Source organism: Dermochelys coriacea, chromosome 3, assembly GCF_009764565.3.
Source record: "Dermochelys coriacea isolate rDerCor1 chromosome 3, rDerCor1.pri.v4, whole genome shotgun sequence".
NCBI lineage: Eukaryota > Metazoa > Chordata > Testudines > Dermochelyidae > Dermochelys > Dermochelys coriacea.
Window position 1 is genome coordinate 35,663,934 of NC_050070.1, and position 10,917 is coordinate 35,674,850.

The following is a 10,917-nucleotide window of genomic DNA, read 5'->3' on the forward strand; positions in this document are numbered from 1 at the left end:
TGAGAAAAGGAGTACTTGTGGCACCTTAGAGACTAACAAATTTATTAGAGCATAAGCTTTTGTGAGCTACAGCTCACTTCATCGGATGCATCCGATGAAGTGAGCTGTAGCTCACGAAAGCTTATGCTCTAATAAATTTGTTAGTCTCTAAGGTGCCACAAGTACTCCTTTTCTTTTTGCGAATACAGACTAACACGGCTGCTACTCTGAAATATATCACATTGGTAGATGTGCAGATGAACGAGCCCCTGATAGTGCGGCTGATGTGATTAGGCCCTATGATGGTGTCCCCTGAATAGATATGTGGACACAGTTGGCAACAGGCTTTGTTGCAAGGATAGATTCCTGGGTTAGTGGTTCTGTTGTGTGGTGTGTGGTTGCTGGTGAGTATTTGCTTCAGGCTGGGGGGCCGTCTGTAAGCAAAGACCTTATTTTACCTTCACAGACTTTACCTAATATTCTCCCATAGTTTAGTATGCACAGATTAGCTAACAAATCTGCAGACCAGTGTTTCTCAACCAGTAGATTGTGACCCCCAGGTGACCATTAAAGGGTGTTGAAAATTTTATTACATTCTAGAGCAAAAAAAGTCTCACTTTTCCATTCCCCTCACACCTTTATCCTTCAAGGTTCAATGCTCTGTCATCCTCTTGAAATACTCTCTCACAAATAAATTAGATAGGCCCGTCATTGACACATGTTTTACTCTTACATTTACAGTAAATGTAAGAGGGTCATGAACATTTGACTTTGGATAAATGATTGCCAACTTGAAAAGGTGGAGAAATACTGCAATAGACCATAATCATCTCTATTGTACTTGTATTTCAGCAGCTTCCAAATGCCTGCATTTTTTCTTAGCCACTGAAACTAAGAGGTTGAAACATGCTAGTACTTACCAGTATGAATTTCTCCTCTGTGTGGAATGCAGGAACCTCTTCAAATGTGACATGCTGCAGCAATATTAAATAGAAAGTCTTTTAAAATAAAAAATGCCATTACTATTCCAGTTTTCATTCTGAAACCTTACGGGTTTGACATGTTATCTAGATCAGGGGTTCTCAACGTTTTTCTTTCTGCGCCCCCCCCCCCCCAACATGCTATAAAGACTCCACAGCTCACAAGTGCCTCAACAACTGTTTTTCTGCATATAAAAGCCAGGGCTAGCATTAAAAGGCAGCAAGCAGGACAATTGTCCAGGGACCCACGCCACAGGGGGCCCCAAAAAAAAGTGCAGCCGCAGGGCTCAGGGCCTCAGGCTTCAGCCCTGCACAACGGGGCTTTGGCTTTCTGATCTGGGTCCCAGTGAATCTAATGCTGGCCCTGCTTGGCAGACCCCCTGAAACCTGCTAACGTCCCCCAATCTAGATAAAAGAAGAGGAACCAAACTAGTCTATGAAAAAAAGGTTACTTCTGAAATCAAGTGTGTTGACTGCTTAAAGTCGAGCAAAAATGCTCATGCAGCCACCTAATTATGTTGGGTACTAAATCTCATAAAATAGCAACTTATAAACTGAGACTAGAGAACAAAAGAAAAACATACTTACAAAAGGGGTGGTAAAGACAAAGTTAACTCTAAACAGAAGAAATACACAGTCTCTGAGAATTTTTATACCTCATTATATGTGAGTGAAAGGCAAAATAATGAAGATCAGGTCAACATGTGTGAATCTACCTACTCTGACGGGGCAAGGCCAGATGGCTATGGAAGAGTAGTCCTTTTGGGATCCAGGAAGTGTGCGGGCGAAGCCCGTCCACCACTAAAGGATCCCCCCCAGCCTAAAAGGGGGATTCACAGGACTTAGATACCCAAAAAATTCCGGGGGACAACTAATGAAATAACAGGGACAGGAGTGCGGTCAAAGGGTCAAACGAAGGGAACCGGCCGGGGACACCGAGCAGAGAACCCGGACAGCGCCCACTGCTCCTCAAAGGCGTCAAGGGAGTCAGAGGACGCCGCCCAGAGGAACTCTGCCCGGATACGTGAACGGACCGAGAATCGGAAATAGGCCCCACAGTCACAGGAGACTCCATCGGCCAACCTCCTCACTCTGGTTTTGTAGATGGCCATTTTAGCTAGGGCCAGGAGGAGGTTGACCAGGAGATCCCGTGACTTTGTGGGGCCACAGATAGGGAGTGCATAAATGAGAAGCTGAGGGGAGAAGTGCAACCAAAAACGTAATAAAATATTGGTGAGGAGCCAGAATAGGGGCTGCAGCCTGGCACACTCCAGGTATACATGTGCCAGGGTATCCCTCACGCCGCAAAAGGGGCAGGTGTCTGGGATTGAAGTGAACCGCGCCAAGTACACGCCCATGCTCATGGCTCCTTGAAGGAGCCGCCAACTGACATCCCCGGCGGGCCTTAGGACTAAGGTGGAATATAGGCTGGCCCACCGGGGCTCCTCACCCTCCAAAGGTGGCAGGAGGTCCCGCCCTTTTGTATCGGGGCGGGACACGAGGGTGCGGGCGTGAAGGGTGTGGAGCACGAGCGTGTAGAGATGTTTTCTTGGCACGGTTTGAAAGCAGACTGGCTGCATCTCGTGCAGCCAGCTTCTAGTGAAGGGGTGAAGGGATCGGTTGGGTCCACGGGGCAGGGGTCCAATTAAAAGGTCCGGCGGGCCTGGGGTAGCGGGTGGGCGGGGCGTGCCCTCGTGCAGGACCCGGTCGAGATAAACCCGAGCAGCGGGCGGCAAAGCGGCCTTCACCTCCTGAAGTATGCGCCGGGGAGTACAAGGTCTGGAAAGCCCCCTGCGCTGAGCGAAGGTTAGGGGATCCAGCCAGTCTCCCCGGTCATAGTCCAGGAGGTCTCCGACTCTTGTGACCTCTGCCAGGACCAAACTCTGGCGCACCGAGCGGGACTCCGCCACCTGCACACGGAGCTGAGGGTTGTGTAGCAGGGGCTCCGCGAGGAGATCTGCCCCCTCGGTGGCTGCCACGGACCTGCTCGTTGTAAAGAGTTTCCAGGTCCGGAGGAGGTCCTGGTAGAAGACCGGCAGCCCGGAGAGGTCTCGCGGAAGACCTCTCGGATGGAGATAAAGGAGCTGCCGGTCGTATCGGAGCCCTCGGAAGCGGCGCAGGAAGGCGTGCGCCAGTATGCTCCACGCCGGACTACCTGCACCATAAAGGAGCCTCTGCAGCGTCTGGAGATGGAAGACATGGACCTGAGTAAGCAGACATTTTTAGGCCCTGCCCTCCCTCCTCCAGAGGTAGATGGAGAACCCCTGCAAGGACCCAGTGCAGTCCTGACAAAAAGAACTCCAGAATCGATGTCCGGAGGTTGGCCAGGAAACCCGGGGCCGGGACCAGGGTGTTGAGCCAGTACCAGAGCATGGACAGGACTAGTTGATTAAGCACTAGCGCTCTCCCTCGAAGGGAGAGGCACCGGAGTAGTCCAGTCCATTTCCGGAGCCGCTCTATCACCCCGCCCTCTAAATTCTGCCAGTTCTCCGGCGGAGAGGGATGCGTGGCAGAAAGGTAAACGCCCAGATAGAGCAGCGGACCCGTGCTCCACCGGATGGCCTGAAGCGCGGGTGGGAGGGAGCTCGCCTGCCGCCAGTCCCCTACCACCAAGCCAGAGCTCTTGACCCAGTTGACCCGCACAGAGGAGGCTGATGAATAGATGGCCTGGCAAGCCTCCACCCACACCAAGTCACCCAGGTCCTGGACCACGAGGAGCACGTCATCAGCGTACGCCGACAGGACCAGCCACAGCTCCAGCTCCCACAGCTCCAACCCTGTCAACCTCCTTCGGAGGAGACAGAGGAAGGGCTCGATCGCCAGAGCGTACAGCCGGCCTGAGAGGGGGCACCCCTGCCGTACTCCTCGCCCGAAGCTGACTGGTTCGGTCAGGGTCCAGTTGAGCCTTACCAGACACTCTGCGGAAGCGTACAGCACCCGGAGAAAATTCACAAACCTGGGTCCGAAGCCAAACGCCTGCAGAGTGCTCAGGAGATACCCGTGATCCACCCTGTCGAACGCCTTCTCCTGATCTAAGGACAGGAGGGCGAACGACAGACCATCCCTACACCCAAGTTCCAATAGGTCCCGGACCAGATATAGGTTGTCGAAGATGCTGCGGCCTGGGACGGTGTAGGTCTGGTCTGGGTGGACCACGTCCGCCAGCACGGACCCTAACGGCAGGGAGATGGCTTTTGCCACGATTTTGTAGTCCGTGCTGAGGAGCGAGACGGGACGCCAATTTCGTAAATCGCGGAGGTCCCCCTTCTTCGGCAATAAGGCGAGCACGGCTCGCCTGCACGAAAGAGGGAGGACCCCGCTCTGCAAAGACTCGGCCCAGACGGTGACTAGGTCTGGGCCCAGGACGTCCCAGAACACGCGGTAGAATTCCACGGTCAGCCCGTCCATGCCCGGAGATTTATTGGTGGGCATGCGACGGAGGGCTTCCGAGAACTCGGCCAGAGTGAGAGGCAGCTCTAGTCGGTCTCGGTCGCCCACACTGACCGTCGGGAGCTCCTCCCAAAGCACTCTGCAAGCGTTAGGATCGGTCGGATCCAGGGAGAATAGGCTTGCGTAGAAGGCTCTCGCCCTACCGCACATCTCCACCGGATCCGTGAGGGGGGTGCCATCTTCTGCCAGTAGGCAGATGATATGTTTCTTAGCCCCCCTCTTTTTCTCCAGGGTGTAGAAGAAGCGGGAGCCGCAATCCATCTCCCGAAGGAGACGGATGCGGGATCGAACAAAGGCACCCCGGGCTCGATGGTCCTCGAGGGTCCGGAGCTCCTCCCGCTTCTCCCGGCACGCTCCGCAGAGGGGTGGATCCTGGGGGCTGGCGGCCAGACGCCTCTCCAGCTCTAAGACCTCCTGTTCCAACTACTCTATCGCCGCATCCCTCCGTCGGCTGGCGCCCTGGGTGTAGTCATGGCAGAAGAGCCGGGCGCGCACCTTCCCTAAGTCCCACCACCGCCGCGCCGAGGGAAAGGCATGCCGCTGCCCTCACCAGGCCAGCCAGAACTCCCGGAAGGACGCAAAGAAGCCCGCATCCTCCAGCAAGCTGTTGTTAAAATGCCAATAGGCCGGCCCCGGCCTCTCCACGCAGAGGGAGGCTGTCACGGTCGCTATATGATGGTCAGAAAATGGGGCCGTCCGGATGCTGGAGGAGTGGGCTCGTGAAATATGAAAGCGTGATAAATAAATGCGGTCCAACCGGGAGTGGCGCGACCGATAGGCCTCCACCCGGACAAAGGTGAACGTGGAAGTGTCATCCGGGTGGTGGTCGCGCCAGACGTCCACCAGGGAGTGGTGTTCGACTATCTCCTGGAGGATGGCGACGGCAGCCGGGCTCTGCTCGGTCCCTGAGCGGTCCCGCTCCTCAAGGTTGATGTTAAAGTCCCCTCCTAGGACCAGGCACTCCTGAGGATCCAAGGTGCCAAGGAAGGCAGATGCCTGCTGATAGAATTGCAGCCGCTCTGGGCTCACTGCTGGGGCATAGATGTTGACGAGGTTGACTACGAGCCCCTCCATGCGGACCCGGAGGTGCAGCAGGCGACCCCCAGCACCTCGGGCCATAGGTCGGGGGAGAACAGGGTCGCCACTCCAGCCGTACAAACTGTGAGGTGGCTAAAGTAGACCCTGTCCCCCCAATCCAGCCACCAGCTGTCTTCGGCGGTCGGATCCGTATGGGTCTCGGGCAGGAAAACCAGAGAGTACCTCCCCTCTCGATGGAAGGAGAGCACCTGGGACCTGCGGAGACCCATCCTACAGCCACGGGTGTTCCAATGTTGCGATGGTAAAGGGTGCCATGAGGAGGGATGGGGGGATCCTCGCCGGCAGGGATGCTCGTGGCTCCCAGCGGGCCGCGCAGCAGTCCGTGACCCACCCATAGGTGAGTAAGGAGTCACGGAAGTGGCGGACCCGCTGGTAGGCCACGGCGCCCTGCCTCCCGGTCCTTTTACCCTCCACCATGAGGGCCCTTGCGGCCCCCCATCACTGGAGGCAAGCTGGACTTTGTTGCGGGAGCCACGGACGTCTTCTAGGAACTCCAGCAACTCCTCTCGCAGCACATGGGGGGCTGGGGTTATGGTCTGGTTACTCCCCGACGGGGCCCTTGGTACAGCCCCGTGGCCCAGCAAGACCGGGCAGACAGGGTGCGGACCCCCGACGGGGCTCCTGATGGGTTGACCTGAATGCTGGGGTGATAGGGGGCGGCGGGAGGGAGGATAGCAGCCCTGGTGGGTCGGGACGGGTAAACACAAAGGCCGCTCCCTGGGAGTCATCTGTCGGAAAGGGGAAGGAGACAGTCCCAGGGGTGGCAATAATATCTCGGGAGGTGGGCGGGATAAGGGCAGGGGCAGGGGTAGAGGTGAGAGTCTGGGTCGGGAGAGGGCTCTCACTGATGCCGGGCGCAAGCTCTCTGGTGGATTTGGCAGCCACGGCATCAGGAGGTGGACTTTCTTCTGTAGGGTCCTCTCCCGCGAAGGAGGGCGAATGCTCCCCACCAGCGAAGGATGCCCCTGGTGGCTCAGGTTCCAGCCGCGTGGCACTGGCCGTCGCCTCAACTGGCTCGGCGGCTCTCAGCGGGGTGCCCTCTGCAGCCGGGTTGATGGAGGAGTCCAGGGGCTCCTCGGAGGTGGGAGCAGAAGCAACGGTTAGGGGGAGGGGAACATGGGGAAAGGGGTCTGGAATGAAGTCGCCCAGATCGAGGCCCGCTGGCATAGGATCGTCCTCCCCCTGGGTGACCGGGGTCAGACCCAGGGCCTCGATCTCCTCATATATAGACGGGACATTGTTTTCCGCTACCCCGGGATTCTCCCCGCCGGCACCTGACGCGACGGTTACTTCGGGGCACACTGGGGTTTCAGATGGTGCCTCGGGGGTCTTAGAGGGGAGGGACTCCTGTGGAGGGGAGATACCGCCTTCCAGTGCTGCCACGTCTTCCCCAGCCGGCTCTGGTGGATGGAACACACCCGTGGGTAGAGCGGAAGGCTCGGCATCGGTGCCCCCCTTCCTGGTCTTCGGGGGGCCTCCGCGTCAGATGAAAGGAGTGGAGCTCGAGCCTTCCGCTTGCCCCGCTTCCCTGGACTAGGGCCCAGCCCTCCATGGCATCATCAGAGGGCTGGCTAGCAGGGGTTGTGTCAGGGGGCAGAAGCGATGGCTCAGGGACTTGAGGGGATAATGGTGGGGCAGCACAAGGGAGGGAAGATTCCCCTTGGGGCGGTCCTCTCCCATGCCCGGCGGTGTCCCTGCTGCACCCTCCTCCACAGGCCCCGCCAGATTGCAAGCAGCAGGGGCGGGGCTCTCCCGCTCGTCTGGGCATAGTTGGGGAGGTGCCCCTTGGGCCCGAGCAGGAGCAATGGTGGACTGGGAAGGAGGAGGGGTGGTTTCGGGCGCCGGGCAGCCAGGGGCGCCAGCGATGACGGGGCCCGTGCCCTGCCAGGGCTCGGGGGTCCGGATGCCCTCCTTGCCGGGCCAAGGGGCAGTCCTTCCGGACGTGCCCCATCGGCTGGCAGAGGTAGCACTGGGCCTCCCCCGTGGAGTAATGCACCCGGTAACGGGCCCCCTGGTAGGGGACTAGGAAAGACCCCTCCAGTGCCTCTCCGTCACGCGCCGCCGGCGGCAGTTGAAACTGCACTTGCCGGCGGAACGAGGAGGACGTGACAGAGGGCAGGGTCTTTGCAGCCCAACGGGAGAGGGCTGATGGCAGAGATGGGCTTCCCCAAGGTAGAAAGGGCGGGTAAACAGGGCGGCATTGGGGAGAAAGGGAGGGACGGAGGTCAGGACCAGGCGCACGCCCAGGTCCTCTAGCGGCTCTAAAGGGACGAACACGCCCCCCACCGCCAGGCCCTTCTCCACCACCTCCTGGGCGGTGGCCTCCAATGTTAAGAAGATGACCTTGCCATACATTTTGGAGGCCGCCACAATGGCTGTGGGCCCCACCACCCTCGCCAATGCCCGCACATAGGTCTCCATGTGGGGCGAGGCGGGCACCAGGAGGCAACGGACACCGTGCTTCCTGGTCATGGTGGGAAAGGGGCCCCGGCTGCTATAAATGGTAGTGGAGGCGGTGGGTAGGAGAGATGACGTAGCGGCAGGCGGGGGGGCTGCCGCCACCTGGGCGTACGCCCTGGGGGCCGGGGAGGGACACCCGCAGAGCTGGTGGAGGGAACAGCGGGGAGGGACGCCCCAGTCGGTGGTGGGCCGGGGCATTGGGGGCAGCCCCTGCCATGGGGGGCCTGGTCTTCTTAGCAGGACCTTTCCCTTTCTTCTTCCCCTGGCCCTTCCCGCCGGCTGGGGGGGCTCCCCCCAAATCTGAGGGGGGTGAGAGATGTGGCAGCAGTGGAGGTCCCCCCGGGGCCCGTTGCTGCGGGTGCCCAGCGGGGGCGGTGGCAGATGGTTTGGCAGCGGAGGTAGAAGCTTGGGGGGGTGACAGAGGGATAGGAGGGGGGAGGGGGAGCTCGGGCTGCTGGAGGGGTCCCACCCGTCTCATCCCCGCCATCATGAGCAGGGAGGGAAGTGGAGACACCAGAAGAAGGAGGGGAAAGGGGAAGCATGTCGACCACTCCTCCCCGCTAGGCTGCAGGCAGGGGAGGAGGGCGCCAAAAGGGTGGGCTGGACGGGGGGCAATCAGGGGTTAGGGTTCAGTCACCGACACAAGGTGGAATTCGGCTCCTCTTGGTGCACTAGGGGAGGGGGGGATACAACCACATTGGGGGTGCAGTGAAGAGGGTTGCAACTAAAATGGGAATTGCACAAGCGCATGGGAGGGGGCATGGGCACACGGAGCGAGGGGCTAAGCGGTCTGGGGGTAGAACAGGGAAACCAAGGGGCTAGCTTCAGAGGCTGGGGCGGGGCAAACAAACAAAGGCTGCAGAAGGAAATGGGCGGGGCAGGCAAACAAACTGAAGTTAGTACGGGGAGCTGGGACAAAAGGGGGGGCAAAGCTAAAAATGGGGCAGGTAGTAGGGTAAGCTGGGGGGTAGACAGTCCGGGGGGGGCACGTGCACCCATGTGCGCTTGCACAAGTCTTTTTAAGCTGGCTGCTGCTTCTGGTCCAAAGGGTGGAAATAGGGTGTGGCAAGCCAAGCAAGCAGCAGAGTCCAGAGGCAGGAGCTGAGGCAGATGGTATACAGCCAGTGGGGGTGGTGGAGGGGGCAGTGGTGGTGGTAGTAGTGGTGGGGGTTGGGGGGACACACAGATGGATTGGGCGGCAGCTCCATGCCACACCCCCTGTGTCCCTGGAAACACAGTCAAAACCCCCACCACAAGAGCAGAGTTTGAAAATTACTCAGTCTTCGGCCCCCTCCACGGTGATCTGCAAAGTCTCTAGGTGCTCCCCCACTGGTAGATGGTCCTCTTCTTCTCCTCCTCGGGCCTTCAGCAGCTCCAGGCAGCAGACTCCACAGGAGCAGCATCTCCAGGAACTCCAGGTGGTGATCCAGGCAGGCAGAAAGGACCCCTCTCAGGTGGTGGTGGTGGTGGTATCCACAACAGCAGTGGCTGGGGTTCCTCACTCCTCCTCTCTGGGGAATGGGCTAGCAGCCCCCTCCCCCACCCCTCAGGGCCTGCAGTTGCAGCAGTAGCAGCACCCGGAGAAAGGGGGGTCCAGCAAACCAGGTAGCAGAGAACGGGGGGGGGGGGAGGGTTTTCTGGCCCAGCCCAGTGGAGCAGCACGGAGAGCTTAGAGCCCAGCAGCAGCAGGAGTAGCAGCTTCCCACCTCCCTCCAAACTGCGAAGGCTGTGGGAGAGTCGTGGTACCAGGATAAGTGAAATGGCAGCTGCTCCAGGTCAATTAAGACACATGGGGCCAATTAGAACTTTCCAGAAGCAGGGGGAAGGCTAGGTTGATTGGGACCCCTGAAGCCAATCAGGGGCTGGCTGAAACTAGTTAAAGCCTCCCAGTCAGTCAGGTGGGTGTGCATGTCAGGAACTGTGGGCAGAAGTTGCGCGGTTGGTGAGGCTGAGTAGTACACACCATATCAGGCACAAGGAAGGAGACTTTGAGGTAAGGGTGGAGTGGAGCCTGGGGAAGTGAGGGCTGCTGTGAGGGAAGTAGCCCAGGGAATTGTACATGTCATGTTTCCAAAAGGTCAGCTACTATAGCTGATACTATTAGGGTCCCTGGGCTGGAGCCTGGAGTAGGGGGTAGGCCTGGGCTCCCCTCCACCTTTGCCCCCTGATTGATCACTGAGACTGGAAGACAACAGAGACTGTGCAAGGAAGGATAACTTCTCCTCACCTCCCTCACTGGCTTATGATGAAAATGGCTCAGTAGACTGTGACCCTTGTCTCTAGAGAAAGAAGGGTTACATGGAGAGGTCACAGTGAGCCTCTGAGGCTAGCGAAAATCTGCCAGGAAATGCGGGACCCATGGAGGCAGGACAGAGCTTTGTCACAATACTCTTACTAAAGACCTTGGATGAGATCATCAAACCTATCCCCTTTACATCACCTAAGAAGGCCAGAGCAGCATAAAGGTACTGAGATGCCCCAGTTAGTGCTGGATGAGGATGCCCCAGTCCAGCCACTGTCTTTCAAGGACCCTTTCACAAGCCCCAAAGGCAGGGGCAGGATGTATTGGAGGAGTCACAGCACTCAGTGCTACAGCGATTCCAGAAAGTGTTTTGGCCCATAAGGCAACTCCAGGGAGGCTGCCATAACTTAGAAAGTCCCCGAAGTTGTAGTTACATCAGGACATGTCCAGTCTCCCAGAGCAGCCCAGAATCGGGAGGGCACAGTGACAGTGTTAAGTTTGCAAATGAATTGAAATATGAATAGAAATGAATCAACTGAAATGAATAGGGACTGGGAGTGGCTGGCTCACTACAAAAGCAATTTTCCCTTTCTTGTATTGACACCTCCTCCTCAATTATTGGGAGTAGACCACATCCACCCTAACTGAATTGGCCTTCAACATTGGTTCTCCACTTGTAAGGTAACTCCCTTCTCTCCGTGTGCCAAT

At 58.0% G+C, this 10,917-nt stretch overlaps 1 long non-coding RNA gene across 1 annotated transcript; it reads right to left on the minus strand.

Annotated features, from left to right (window-relative positions):
• Positions 1 to 277: 277 nt before the first annotated feature.
• On the minus strand, positions 278 to 5,602 carry LOC122459631. The gene is made up of 3 exons (XR_006280442.1): positions 5,591 to 5,602; positions 2,531 to 2,533; positions 278 to 427 (listed from the first exon to the last, which is right to left on the minus strand). It is a non-coding gene; the product is annotated as an uncharacterized LOC122459631 (long non-coding RNA).
• Positions 5,603 to 10,917: the final 5,315 nt, after the last annotated feature.